The sequence below is a fragment of the Sapajus apella genome, unplaced genomic scaffold (assembly GCF_009761245.1).
Source record: "Sapajus apella isolate SASKATOON/1434 unplaced genomic scaffold, GSC_monkey_1.0 scaffold33, whole genome shotgun sequence".
NCBI lineage: Eukaryota > Metazoa > Chordata > Mammalia > Primates > Cebidae > Sapajus > Sapajus apella.
The window spans coordinates 7,972,413-7,988,076 of record NW_022436973.1 but is presented as its reverse complement, the minus strand read 5'-3'; the positions used below and the strand labels follow the sequence as shown (position 1 = coordinate 7,988,076).

The window sequence follows — 15,664 nt, the reverse complement described above, 5'->3', positions numbered from 1 at the left end:
TTTAAGAAATAGCACTTTGTAGGCTGGGCATGGTGGCTTACACCTGTAATTCCAGCACTTTGGGAGGCTGAGGTGGGTGGATCACTTGAGGTCAGGAGATCAAGATCAGCCTGGCCAACATGGTGAAACCCCATTTCTACTAAAAATATAAAAGTTAGCCAGGTATGATGACACACACCTGTAATCCCAGCTATTCGGGACACTGAGGCAGGAGAATCACTTGAACCCAGGAGGCAGAGGTTGCGGTGAGGCCAAGATTGTGCCACTGCACTCCAGCCTGGGCAACAAGGCAAGACTCTGTCTCCAAAAAAAAAAAAAAAAAAAACACACACACAGCACTTTGTGACAATAATGAAACAGGTCACAGAAAAAAATATGGCTACTTTACAGGACACAGAGCATATTCTAAGGCAGAAACAATTTGGGGAAAAGTTCAACAGTCCTTTTTCATAAGACTTTTCTAAAAGTTAATCAAATCTGTTATGTCAGCTTCTCACCTGAAAAGACGCTGTGTTTTGATGCTTAAGTGTCGTCAGAGGCCAATTCATCAACAGCAATAGTGAGGTAATGGAATTCTTCATTTATTTGAAAATTCTGTAGTTTTGTTCATACACCTTTTAAACCTCTGAGGTTTAAAAGGCACAGATTTTCTCAGACCATAAACTTTCTAACTGTATTGACATGGGATGAAGTGTTTTTTGTTTCACAGCACAGTTTGTTCTATAGCCCTTACAGATAACAGTGGGCTCAAATGGTTATCCAGTTGAAAAGATAAGGCAAAATGAAGACACTTTCAAAATGGTGACTGACAATTTTCACTCAATGAACATAGGAGTTCCTATTGTGTGAAGGCGTACAGCTGGATGCTGTGGGGATTAGAGTGATGGCTAAAACTAGAACCCCGCTTTTAAGGAGTAGTTTCCACTCAGGGAGATAAGATATGCTACACACAAACTGCCCTAAAACAGAATGCCATAGATCTCCCAAGAGAAGAGTGCAATGGAGTTTGAGAGGATGAGTTTTGGTTGAGTAGAATCAGAGAAAGCTTCATGGAAAATGAAACACTGTACCTGGATCTTGGAAGAATAAGCTGAAGTTGAACAGGTAGAGATAAAAAACAAAGGGAATGTCCAACTGATGGAATGTTCTAAGCAAAGGCAGGGCCATGGAAGAGTTCAGGATATTAAGGTAACAGTGAATTGCTAGATTGTGGGGAGGGCAGGGTATAAGATGCAGAAAACTGAAGCCAGAAAGGTCATGAAGAGCTTTAAAATGACTTGCCAAGAAAAGTATGGACTTTACTCAGCAGACAGCAGCCAGCTCCTGGGAAGAAGATTCGCTCCTTAGCACTGAGAACAGATGAGTCTCTGAGAAGTTAACCCTTTAAGTATCATCAGGGCTGGAAAAGGACAAATTTGGTGAATATAGTCATGCACCACACAACGACATTTTGGTCAACAACAGACCATACATACGAGAGTAGTCCTGGAAGATTATAATGGAGCAGAAAAATTCCTATCACCTGCTCTTGATGATCCTGACCTTGCAGGCCTAGGCTAATGTGAGTGTTTGTGTCACAGTTTGGTTTTTGTTCTTTTTTTACAGACGCAGGGTTTTACTTTGTCACCCAGGCTGGAGTGCTGTGATACAATCATAGCCCACTGTAACCTCAAACTCTTAGATTCAAGCTACCCTCCTGCCTCAGCAGCCCAAGTGCTAGGACTACAGGTGCATGCCACTACACCCAGATAACTCTTTAATTTTTTTGTAAAGACAGGGTCTCACCATCTTGCCCAGGCTGGTCTCAAATTCCTGGGCTCAAGTGATCTACCTTGGACTACCAAAGTGCAAAGATACAGGCACAAGCCACTGCACCCAGCTTTATGTCTTAATTTTTTAAGTAGAAAATAAAATTTATCGAACAGAAAAAAAGCTTTTAGAATAACAATATAAAGAAAGCTATATAGCATGCGCTTTAAGCTGTATTATAAAATGTAAGAGTCAAAAAGGTTTTTAGGCTGAGTGCAGTGGCCCACACTTGTTAATTCCAGCACTTTGGGAGGCCAAGGTAGGTGGATCACTTGAGATCAGGAGACAGCCTGGCCAACATGGTGAAACCCTGTCTCTACTAAAAATACAAAAATTAACTGGGCTTGGTGGCGTGTGCCTGTAGTCCCAGCTACTCGGGAGGGTGAGGCAGGAGAATCACTTGAACCCAGAAGGCAGAGTGAGCTGAGATCATGTCACTGTACTCCAGCCTGGGCAACAGTGCAAGACTGTCTAAAAAAAAATTTTTTTTTAAAGAAGTTTATAAAGTAAAAATGTTACAGTAAGTTAAGTTTAATTTATTATTGAAGAAAAAAATTTTTAATAAATTTAGTGTAGCCTATGGACTGGTGCGGTGGCTCATGCCTGTAATCCCAGCACTTTCAGAAGCCAAGGCGGGAGGACTGCTTGAGCCCAGGAGTTCAAGACCAACCAAGGTAACAAAGTGAGAACCCACCTCTACCAAAAAATGTAAAAATTAGCCAAATGTGGTGGTGAGCATCTGTAGTCCCAGCTACTGAGGAGGCTAAGGTGGGAGGATTGCTTGAGCCTGGGAGGTCAAGGCTGCAGTGAGCTATGATCGCGGCACTAAACTCTGGCCTGGATACAGAGTGAGAACCTGTCTCAAAAAAAATTAGCTTGGCTTAAGTATACAGTGTTTATAAAGTCTACAGTAGTGTACAATAATGTCCTAGGCCTTCATATTTACTCACTATTCATTCACTGACTCACCCAGAGCAACTTCTAGTTCTGCAAGCTCTATTTATGGTAAGCGCCTTATACAAGAATACCATTTTTTATTTCTTATATTGCATTTTTACTATAGCTTTTTCTATGTTTACATACATTTAGGTACACAAATACTTAGCATTATGTTATAACTGCTTACAGTATTCAGAACAGTAATAAGTTGTACAGGTTTATACCCTTGGAGCCGCAGTCATACCATACATCCTAGGTATATAATAGGCTATACCACCTAGGTTTGTATAAGTATATTCTATGACACCCACACAATAAAGAAATGCCTAATGATGCATTTCTCAGCACATATCCCCATCACTAAGTGACACACGACTGAATTTACTTTAATAGAACTATTGTTTTCAGAATATTCTAATCCAGAAATATAAAGATTATACCTGCCTCTTGAGAAATATGCAACGAGCAAAGATTGTTATAACCTGTACTTAATTTTGCTGATACTAACAGTTTAGAAAACATGGATTGACACCTGAAAATAAAAGGAGGGCAAATTCTCATTACTCCTAAAACATTGGACCCAATAAGTTCAATAGACCTTTAAGTGATGCGGAACACTCAAATATCGTCATTTAACATCACTGATAGATTCTTGGAAACTGTAACTTTAAGCTTAACAACATACAACGAAACCTATTTTACCATAGGCTAAGTGACATAAACAAGAGTTATATTCCTACAGTATACTTCTGGTCACAAAAACACCATTAAGCTTCTAAATAAAGACCCAAAACACTTCTAATATTAAACACTGAAATAATGTGCACTATGCATACATTATGGCAGGGAACACTCACACCCACACCCACTCCAATAAGGATAATGTAGACATGCCAATTCACCTCGTGTGGGCACAGCTTTGGGAGGTGGGAGGACACAGAAGGACCTGGAGAAAACCCACCCAGATATGAACAAAACATGCAAACTCCACACACAGTGGGCCCAGATGGGGAATTGTTACTTTTTTCCTCATCACTTTTATAAGAAAATAATATTGAACAAAACAATGTAATTTGAAGAAATGCTATATAAAGCTCTATAGCAAATCTCATTACACATAAAGCTATAAGACCAAAGCAAAGAATCAGTCTTTCTATCAAAGGAAGTTACTGATGATGCCCATGAGTTCTACTGGGAAAATAAGATTCTGATCCACAGGGCTATCCAATCACCACATTCAGCTAATTAAATGCTCAACTAATTCTTTCTCTGATTTTGTGAATCAAATTCAGTAAGCAATTAAGGACAGAAAAGTAGTTCTGTTGTGAAGGACTTTTTTGTTTATCCTCTTCAAGGGAAAAGCAGACCTGAAGGCTGGGCTGAAATCTCAAAACAGTTAGCTGCCTGCAATATCCAGACAAGCAGCTGAATAGCAATTCTTAGGCCACCTGACCTTGAAGTCTATCACATTCAATTTACTCCTGTTTAATAACTGTTCTGAATAGGTAATACAGGCACATACTAATAAAAACCAAGTCTTCTTCCTACCTTCATCCCCCGCCAACTAGTTCTTCTTCAAAGGCAACCTCAGCTACTAGTTACTTAGGGAATCCTTTCACATATAACCTATACACACACAAGTTTATGTATGCATGTACTCTTTTTACATAAATGGTACCTTCTTTATTTTCCCTTTTGTGCTAGCACTCTACACAAACTATCTTTTTTTTTTTTTTTTTTTTTTTTTTTGAGACAAGGTCTGGCTCTATCATACAGGTTGGAAAGCAGTGGTGCAATCTCAGCTCACTGCAACCTTTGCCTCCTGGGCTCAATCCATCCTTCCACCTCAGCCTCACACGTAGCTGGGACTTCAACCATGCCCAACTAATTTTTGTACTTTCTGTAGAGATGGGATTTTACCACATTGCCCAGGCTGGTCTCAAGCTTGCTTGGCCTCCCAAAGTGCTGGGATTACAGGCATAAGCCACCACACCCGGCCAACATACGATTCTTAGACATTAAGAAAAAATTACAGAAAAATTTTTTGGACATCAGAGATAATAGATTGTTGCTAATTTATATGACCATTGTTAGGGTGACGTCTGAGTGATGCTGAATTCAACTAGTTTATCTGATGCTGAATTCAACTAGTTTATCTGGCAATTTTTCCTCTTCTAAAAAATGACTAACAGGAAGAGGGGAGGGGAGGGGAGGGGAAAGGAGGGGAGGAGAGGGGAGGGGAGGGGAGGGACTAGGCCCAGTGATTTGGATGTATTATTTTTCCTAATCTTCACAACAACTCCATGAAGCTGATACTTGTGTCCTACTGTCTTCATTCCACAGGTCAGAAAACTGAGTCTTAAAGAAGTAACTTGCCCAAAGTTACAAATTTAGTAAGTGTTAAAACTGAGATCTGAACTTAGACAATCTGATCCCAGAATCCTACTAAGGTTTTTGTTGTTTTTGTCTCCTTTAACGATTAGAACAAACCCTCCAGAATCTATTTACTCTATTTTTCATTCAGTCCTCACAAGTACAGTAATTAAACTTCAAAACTAGCATCATGTTAGAAATAGCACATCAGAAAAAAAAAAAAAAAAGACTGGCTAACTGGAGGCAAGCACACCTATAACAAAAAGTAATTGATAGCAGCCTAATAGGAAAAGAAGAAATAAACATTTTATTTAGTATAGACACAAAAAAATAGCAGAACGACTGAGGTTCAACAGGTACAACTCAAAGACAAGTCTGGCAAATTACAGTTAAGAGTTATCAGGATATCCTGAATCATCCAGAAAAGGTTGAAGTATGTTGAAAGGTCAAAGAAAAATAAATAGGCCAGGCATGGTGGCTCCTGCCTGTAATCCCAGCACTTTGGGAGGCTGAGGCAGGTAGATCACCTGAGCTTAGCAGTTCGAGACCAGCCTGGACAATTTGGTGAAATTTCATTTCTACAAAAAACACAAAAATTAGTGAAGCACAGTGGCACATGACTGTAGTCCCAGTTACTTGGGATGCTGAGGCAGGAGAACCGCTAGAGCCCCAGAAGTGGGGGCTGCAGTGAGCTATGATCGCGTCACTGTACTCAAGCCTGGGAGACAGAGCGAGATCCTGCCTCAAAAAAAAAAAAAAAAAAAAAAAAAGGTAGGGAGGAAAATAAATAAAACAAGTCAAAATGGTTAATAAATATAAAAGACTTAAAGATCCTGGTACCTACTGCAAAACAAAGCCAACACTTGTCACAGACTCTGACCATATAACAATAATGTTGAGTCATTAAGTATTTCACAAAACAGCTCACTGCAACTCACATCGTGAGTGTATGTCCTCATAATAAATGCCTAAATTTAATGTTGAGAGGTCAAATTACATTTTGCTCCTGATTTAAAGTCATAATGTCAGAGCTCTGTTAGACACAAGGGGGAACTAAGAAGGGCAGGGGGCATTGTGGAGGCAGTAACACCCTTCCACACTAAAACATAGTAAAACTGCTCTTAAGAATGCAGGCTGGGCACGGTGGTTCACATCTGTAATCCCAGCACTTTGGGAGGCCGAGGCAGGCAGATCATCTGAGGTCAGGAGTTCGAGCCTGCCCAAGCTGGTAAAACCTCATCTCTACTGAAAATACAAAAATTAGCTGGTTGTGGTGGCAAGCACCTGTAATCTCAGCTACTCGGGAGGCTGAGGCAGGAGAATTGCTTGAACCTGGGAGGTGGAGGTTGCAGTGAGCTGAGATCACGCCATTGCACTTCAGCCTGCGCATCAATAGTCAGAGACTGTCCCAGAAAAAAAAAAAATGCAAAATATCAGTGTGCCAATCTGCATCCAGGTGAAAAAAAAAAGCAAAATAAACTTTAAAAACGATTTTGTAATGAAGAAGATGCCTATATTAATTAACTAATCATTCATTGAACAAGTATTTACTAGACTCCTACTCTGAATATAGACTGAATCTATGCAGAAGCTACTATTCTCTGTTTAGGATCAACTCAAGTTGCTTCTCCCAAGTCTGATGTGTCACCCAGGCTGGAGTGCAGTGGCACAATCTCAGCTCACCACAACTTCTGGCTCCCAGTTCAAGAGATTCTCTTGCCTCACCCTCCTGAATAGTTGGGATTACAGGCACCTGCCAACAGACTCAGCCAATTTTTTTTTTTTTTTTTGAGACAGCGAGTCTCACTCTGTTGCCCAGGCTGGAGTGCAGTGGCATGATCTCTGCACACTGCAACCTCCACCTACTGGGTTCAAGTGATTCTCTTGCCTCAGCCTCCTGAGTAGCAGGGATTATAAGCACGCACCACCATGCCCAGCTAATTTTTGTATTTTTAGTAGAGATGGGGTTTCACCATGTTGGTCATGCTGGTCTCGAACTCCTGACCTTGTGATCCCCCCTTCTTGGCCTACCAAAGTGCTGGGATTGTAGGTGTGAGCCACCATGCCCGGCCTGATGATGTTCTTAAACCCACAATTTATTATTTAGGTTTTAAGCTTCACAGTATTATCCTTGTCTCTCAGTGATTCCAGCGGTTCATACACGATACTGATCTCTTTTACACGTAAGAAAGGCAAATAACCCAGCCAGCAAAGTAAAGAAGAAAAGGAGTGTTCAAACCTGGTACCCGAGTATCTCTAAAAGGCAAGCATGGAGACAGGAGACAAAGGAAGAAAACCTTACTCACCAGGAATATCAAATAATAAAGGGCTGACGCTATCAATCCTGCCTTATAGAAAACAATAATGATTACTACCATTTGCTAAGTCCTGTAATATGAGACTTGTCACTTTAAGACACATTTACATTCATTCTCTCTCTCACGACATTATAACTGTCCCCATTTCACAGAAAAGAAAACACAGTATGAAGTGATTAAGTAACTTAAGTTTGCACAGTAGAGAAGAAGCTGGAATGAAGCCTGAGCTCCCCACTTTTTCCCCTATTCTGTGACAGCACAACACCAAGAACCTCTTCCTACTAAGTAAGACAAGTCGGAAGGCAACAACCCTGTCTGCAGAGTTCAAAGGAACAGGAGAGTTTCCTAGCTATGATTTCCTCCCCTCAGCCTAAAACTGGGAGGGAAGATTCTTGTTATTCCTGATGCTGACCTCCTGCCAGGTACTGGCAGCTCTGAGCATCCTGTCTCGATCGCTCTGTTTGGGTCCTCTGACAACGCCAGTTGTGTTTTGGCCTTGTTTCTCCCACATGGTAGTTTATAAGCTGCTTAGAGCAGACCTGATTTTGAATTCAATAAAGACTAGTGGGCACTTGGGCAGGTTTGTCACTCTGGCTGCTATGAAGGAATCCCAAAGGGGACTTTCCCGCAGCTTGTTTCCCTTACTCTGTCACTAGCTGAGGCCAAGAAAGCAGAGCCTAGATGGCTACACTCAAACCCCAGCAGTGTGCTAATGAATGAGTTTATTGATCTGTAAGCTGGCACGCTGACCCTTTTCCAGGGCTGTGTACATGGCTATCTCCACCTAAGGTTTCCCAAACCCTCTCACCATGAAGCCTAACCCTTTTGTGGCATGAGGGCCACAAAACAGCCTGTGGGCAAACAGACAAGTTGGATGAGGCGCTTCCTGAAGCCATCTCACCTGACAACAAGCTCCTCCAAGAGCTACACCTGGCCTGCAGCTTGCCTGTCAGATCCACTATAAAGAATAAGCCACTGGGTAGCAGGTATCAGAGCACTTAGGGTAGGTAATGTTGGCAAAATGCTGCTGCATAGGCCTTTGGTTAGGGCAATAATGTGTGGGTGTTTGAACACTGCAACTCTCGCTGGGAGTGGGGAAAAGATGATGTGCACGTGGCCAGGGCTCACCATGTATAGCAGGCCTGGAGTTGCTGGGATCCAGCAGAAGCCTGAATGCCCGACAGCTACATCAAAACTGCTGTGGTGGTTTTAAAGAGCCCTCTTGCAGAGGCTGCCAGTGTCTGCCAGGGCAGTTCTCTGGCTGCACTAGATGGGCACCAGTCTGCTTTCTAACCCCTTCCCATCTCCATACTTTAATTCCTTCTCTTCTTTCCCAAAGGCTTCTTCTCTTCAGCTTATAAAATCATTCCAGTGTTTCCCCATTTTAAAATAAAAAACAACTAATTGCTTCCCTTCTGAACTTTTTCCCTTAAGTGATCATCCCCTCATTTGAAACTTCTTAAAAAGTAGTTTACAGTAACTTCTTCCCCTCTTAATTCCTCAATCCGGCCGGGCACAGTGGCTTATGCCTGTAATCCCAGCACTTTGGGAGGCCGAGGTGGGCAGATCACCTGAGGTCTGGGGTTCAAGACCAGCCTGATCAACATGGAAAAACTCCGTCTCTACTAAAAATACAAAATTAGCCAGGCATGGTGGTGCATGCCTGTAATCCCAGCTACTCAGGAGGGTAAGGCAGGAGAATTGCTTGAACCCAGGAGGCAGAGGATGCGGTGAGCCAAGATCCCACCACTGCACTCCAGCCTGGGCAACAAGGGTGAAACTCCATCTCTAAATAAATAAATTAATTAATTAAATAATCCCTCAATCCCATAACCTCTGTTCTAGCCCCCAGAAGGCCAAGGCAACTGCTTTCCTTGACCAGCCCCAGGCAACCCCCCTGCCCCCATGTACATCACCCTGTGCTAGTTTCAGGTTTACCTGTGGCCTCCTTCTGGGACACAGATAGTGAGCACCAAGAAACACGGTGCCCAGCATATGGCTGGTGATCCATAAATGTTTGCTATGCTCATATGAAATGTTCATACTCGGGAAGAGACCCCTATCCCCTGACCACCAGACAGAACAATCACAAAGAAAGGAAAGAGTTTAGGAGGGGCAGGTAACTTTAGTTAACTTCAGAGTTGTCTCAGGTTCTCCACTACTGAGTAAGTGGCCTGAGACAATTCCCTTAAAATTGCCAAAACTGTCTCCCCATTTGCAAAACGAGAGAACTGGACTAGATCTGTACTTTTTAAACTGCATTCTGAGTTTCCATGGAGCTACCTAAGGGTGTTTCTTCAGTGGGCATGTTGTGAAGATGTGAAGCAAGCAGGTCATTCCCACCTCCTTTAATCATATATATCATATATGGTGGCTGAGCATATGAGTTTGTTTTTAAAAAGGACTCTGCTGGCCGGGCGCGGTGGCTCAAGCCTGTAATCCCAGCACTTTGGGAGGCCGAGGCGGGTGGATCACGAGGTCAAGAGATCGAGACCATCCTGGTCAACATGGTGAAACCCCGTCTCTACTAAAAATACAAAACATTAGCTGGGCATGGTGGCGCGTGCCTGTAATCCCAGCTACTCAGGAGGCTGAGGCAGGAGAATTGCCTGAACCCAGGAGACGGAGGTTGTGGTGAGCCGAGATCACGCCATTGCACTCCAGCCTGGGTAACAAGAGTGAAACTCCATCTCAAAAAAAAAAAAAAAAAAAAAAAAAAGGACTCTGCTGATAAAAAGTTTGAAAACCACCAGATCCCTCTACCTGGAAGGTTTTTCATCCACTCTTCACTTGCTAACTTCTACTCACTCTTTAGGTGTCAATGTAAATGTCCTCTTCAGTGAAGCCTTTCCTGACTGACCCACCCCTAAATTAGGTGCCCTGCTTCTCCCACATAGCCTTGTCACTTCCTCTCATGGCAACTATCACAGTTATATTTTATTAGCAATTTGTTTAATGTCTCTCTTCTCATCTAAGCCCTAAGAGGGCAGGAAATAAATTTGTCTGCTGTACACCATACCTTCAATCAAGAGAATAAATGCCCTAATTTTATGAATCTATGTTTAAGAATAAGTAGGTACTTAAGTATTCATTAATGTTAACTTAAGTACTTAATTAGTTACTTTAGTAGTTATAATTACTAAAGAGGAAAGCAACTTAATGCTTTGAGTTAGCCAGAGCAGCACTTGAATTTCCTCTCCACCGCATTCTAACTATTTCTTTGGGAATGTTCTCTGACTTTTCTAAGCCCCTGATACCTCAAATGTAAAATGAGAATAAAGCAGTTGTGAGCATTTGTAAAACAATGTATATAAATAAATAAATGATTATATATATACACAACATCAAGTAGTAATTATCTTTATGAAATACCTGACTTTAAAATAATCTTTAAAAACAGACTGCATTTTGATCCCTCTCCATCCTACCTCCATCACAGGTATGTTCTAATTTTATTTGTTCCATTCCATTTTATAAAATTAACTTCTGCATTGAGAAGGTACTAGTGCTCCATGACAATTTGAAAAGGGGAGTCTCTACAAATCTGTTAACACTTACAATGCCAACACAAATTTCAACGACATAAATCTTCCCGCCCAGAAGAAAGGGAAGGAGATAATAATCATACCTTAATTGGATACTGAAGGAAAAACAGGAAACTGTCAGCTGGAGAGGAGGGGGAAGGGCCTAGGCAGAAGAAACTCTGTACAGAAGACTTGATATTTCTACTACAAAGTTTTTCTTTTTTTTTTTTTTTTTTTTTGAGACGGAGTTTCACTCATGTTACCCAGGCTGGAGTGCAATGGCGCGATCTCGGCTCATCGCAACCTCCGCCTCCTGGGTTCAGGCAATTCTCCTGCCTCAGCCTCCTGAGTAGCTGGGATTACAGGCACGCGCCACCATGCCCAGCTGTTTTTTTTGTATTTTTAGTAGAGACAGGGTTTCACTATGTTGACCAGGATGGTCTCGATCTCTCGACCTCGTGATCCATCCGCCTCGGCCTCCCAAAGTGCTGGGATTACAGGCTTGAGCCACCACGCCCGGCCAAGTTTTGCTTTTTCTTGCAGAAAAGGGAGTAGTGATGGTAATGGTGCCTAGAATAGCAACAAAGGAGACTAGTAAAGGCACCATAAGTCACATTTGATCAGATATGAATGCCAAGATATGAAACTTGCATTCTTTTTTTTTTGAGATGGAGTCTCATTCTTGTCGCCCAGGCTGGAGTGCAGTGGCACGATCTCAGCTCGCTGCAACTTCTGCCTTCTGGGTTCACGTGATTCTCGTGCTTTAGCCTCCTAAGTAGCTGAGACTACAGTCGCCCACCACCATTGCCTGGCTAATTTTTTCGTATTTTTAGTAGAGACAGGGTTTCACCATGTTAGCCAGGCTGGCCTTGAACTCTTAACCTCCGGTGATCTGCCCACCTCGGCCTCCCAAAGTGCTGGGATTATAAGTGTGAGCCACCATGCCTGGCCAAAACTTGTATTTTATTCTGAGAACAATGGAGAACATTAAGGAGTGAGTGCATGTGCGTACATATGCATATGTGTCTGTGTGTACTGACCCCATTTGTACTGAGAAGGCCAATGGAATGGGGGTATAGGGAAGCTATAGGCCAAAGACCACTTTTCAAGTACTGCTGGTTGCAACTCAGTGAAATCAATTTAGCGGGTGACAACTTCATTGTTTGTTAAAATGAATTCAAATGGAATAGAAAATATAGGGGACTCCCTCTCTCAGCCTTGGAGCACCCCTCCCTCTGTCTCTGTACAAAGGAGCTTCTTCCTTCTTCCTTTCCCCTTCTTTCTTGCCTATTAAACTCCCTAATCCTTAAAACTTAAAAAAAAAAAAAAAAAAAAAAAAAGAAAAGAAAGAAAGAAAATATCAGAGATTACCTGACATTGTAAGGATAAATTTTATAGAATTTTTGTATCAGATTCATGTGTCCATTCTGGTCACAAAGTAACATGCATTTGTTACTATGAGTCAGAGTCAAAAATAGTTTGAGTTAGGTGACTGAGCAGGTGAAGAGGTGAGGAAAGAGACAAGGAGGCCTCCCAGGTTGCTGGTGTGGGCATGATGCCACTGGTCAAGATAGGGAATAGGGGAGGAGGCCTGCTTTTATCAAGTCCAAGTGGGCATGCTGGACAGCGCAGACAGCGGCTTCTCTCAGCATTTTTTCAGCAGCCACAGTCAATACTAATCTTGTTCAGCAAAGACAATGAACCCATAGTCATTGCAGCTGCAAGCTCAAGTGAATACACAACTGATAAGGGTCCTCTAGGAGCTGGAGGGCATCCCGGTCCTAAATCCCAAACCACAGAAAAGCTGTGAAACTAAAAACAGCAGACAGGATAAGTGAAACACTATTTCCTCTGGGGAACTAACAGGATGTGAGAAATCTTGTCCTTATTCTAAGAGCCAACAGGGAACCCTCACCCTTGGGAACCTAAGCAAACCTTCTGAAATGTCAGCCACCAGAATATTTTTGTTTATTAGGAGTTTGGTTTTGGTTTTGTTTGGGGAAGAAGGTTTTCTGACTGTTTCCTAAGCCTCCTCCCCCGACCCACACTACCACCTCCAAGAGGTGCTTCAATTCCTACACCTCTAGCAAGTCCACTGAGTCCTGTAACCTTGATGTGGCTATCCTGTGGCTACCCTCCTGGAGCTTCAGGGTAAGACAGCAGGGCCGATAGATCATGGCTTCCCCACAGACATGGGATGGATCCATCATTTCTCCTAACACCCCCCCACCCTCATCCATTAGAAGAAAGATTTCTCCAATTCTTGGAAGATCACAGCACAACTGAGCCCCAAACTCACTACTTTCTTGATGACCCTTCCACTACATTCCTCAACAAACCTGCCCCAGCCACATCAAGCAACTGGCTGCCCTCAAATACTCCATGTTCTTGTACACGTTCTGTCTTTTGCTCCTAATATTCCCTCAATCTAAAATGCCCACCCTTTCTCTGACAGAAATTCTCGTCAACCTTCATGGTGCATCTCAAATGTCGCCTCTATGACAAAGCCACTCTTTATCCAACACTCCACCCCATCATCAAATCTGAATTTAGTTACACCACTTTGTGCTTCCCGGCATCTGCCTGTGTCTTGGGCACAGCAATTCGTTCACTGTCATGCTTTACAGGCAATCATGCTTTATGTCTGTTTTCCACTAGACTTTAGTTTCATGAAGATACAGACAATCTGTATCTGATTTGCCCAAAAGAAATGACCAGAAATGAATACATGCCTTACTCTTCTCTCCAACATCCCATGGTCCTGAACACACAGGAGGTCCTCAAGAAGAGTATACTGATTCAAACTGAAAAGCTACAGATTCTTTCCACCAAAACCTGCAGATCATCAGAACTAGGGGAGAGAAAGAGTGGAAGGGGAATCAAGTGTAGATTTGAAGCAGACAACTTCCCTCTCTTGACTTAACTGGGGGTGGTATACCCTATTCCTCAGAAATTTAACCAACCTCAGCAAGGAAGATTCAGCAAGCACAGTTTGGAAACTTTAAAAAACTATAAGTAGTTTCAAGGTTCTCCCAGCTGCTGTTAGTCGGGTATTGACCTTGGGATGTGGTCACAAGGATTATATATTTTATTTTGCCATCCACTCCCTCTAACACTGATACCTCTGGCTATATGGGCAATAAAGAGTCTTTCATACAGGTTCTGAATATTATCTTTGAGCTCCTCTAGGAACAGCCTAGCCTTCTTGCAACCCTCCCACCTTTCCAGAGAGTAATTCTACAGTGCCACCTCTGCAGTCCTCCTCTCCTAAAAAAGCACTTTTTCCCCTCAGAATATCCAACTTCTCTCCCTGAATGCTATTCCCTAACCTTCACCATTAAGACAATAAGAAGGCAGCTACCTGATGCATGGCACATTTCAAAGAACAACAGGTAGACGGTAGTAAGGGTTTTGATACTTGCAGCTTCCTTTGTGATCTTATAAGTACTTCTTACTCATATTTATTACATAACTTAGGCATTCTGATTTATGATTGACTTTTTTTTTTTTTTTTTTTTTTGAGATAGAGTCTTGCTCTGTCGCCCAGACTGGAGTGCAGTGGCGCGATCTCGGCTCCCTGCAACTTATACCTCCTGGACTCAATCAATTCTCCTGCCTCAGCCTCCCGAGTACCTGGGACTACAGGCATGTGCCACCACACCCGGCTAATTTTTTGTATTTTTAGTAGAGACGGAGCTTCACTGTATTAGCTAGGATGGTCTCAATCTCTCAACCTCGTAATCTGCCCGCCTCAGCCTCCCCAAGTGCTGGGATCACAGGACAGGCGTGAGCCACCACAACCAGCCTATAATTGACCATTTTACATCTTATCTCCCTCGCTAGACTGAGAGCTTCTTGAGAACTATTCCCTAGTTCCCACAAAGTACCCAAGACATGGTGTACACTTAATAAACTACTGCTTAGAAAAAGATAGCATAGGCTGGTCATGGTGGCTCACACCTGTAATCCCAAAACTTTGAGAGGCTGAGACAGGTGGATCACTTGAGGTCAGGAGATTGAGACCAGCCTGGCCAATACGGTGAAAACCCGTCTCTACTAAAAATACAAAAAAATAATCCAGGCATGGTGGTGGGCACCTGGAAACCCAGCTACTCAGGGGGCTGAGGCGCGAGAATCACTTGAACCTGGGAGGCGGAGGTTGTAGAAAGCTGCAATTTTACCACTGAACTCCAGCCTAGGCAACAGAGTGAGACTACATCTTAAAAAAAAAAGGAAAAAAAAAGCATAAAATCAACTGCCACCTTAGGCTCGTAAGCCAAACTCAGTGTAACTGTATGAGTACAGAGGAAGAAACATTTCAGAGGTGATCAAAACCAAAAAGTATATAGTAGTCAGTTGTGTGATGCAAAGGCTCAGCTGAAGGCAGTCTCAAACAAGGGTCCTTTTGACAGGGCAGCCATTCCCATGTTCCTCAGATACTCACTATGGTCAAAGTAGTAAACTTAGTTCTCCAGAATTTACTTTCCCAAGATCTGGCAGTTCAATAAATACATTCCCCAGCCCCCACTTCAACGACTCTCCTATATCCTTCTGACCTTTAATATGGTGTAACATTAGATGAAAAATTGATTTTTTTTGGCTACTTATTTCACAGCTGAAGAAAAAATATACTGTTTAAGGTGTTAAATATTTTTACATGCAACAAACCTGGCATGAAGCTAACTTGTATGCACATTTTAG

The 15,664-nt window shown here is 42.5% G+C and overlaps 1 protein-coding gene across 2 annotated transcripts in view; it reads right to left on the bottom strand.

Annotated features, from left to right (window-relative positions):
- LOC116562769 (ubiquinol-cytochrome-c reductase complex assembly factor 1) overlaps positions 1 to 15,664 on the bottom strand; it is a 106,702-nt gene that overhangs the window by 43,839 nt on the left and 47,199 nt on the right. The window lies entirely within an intron of this gene.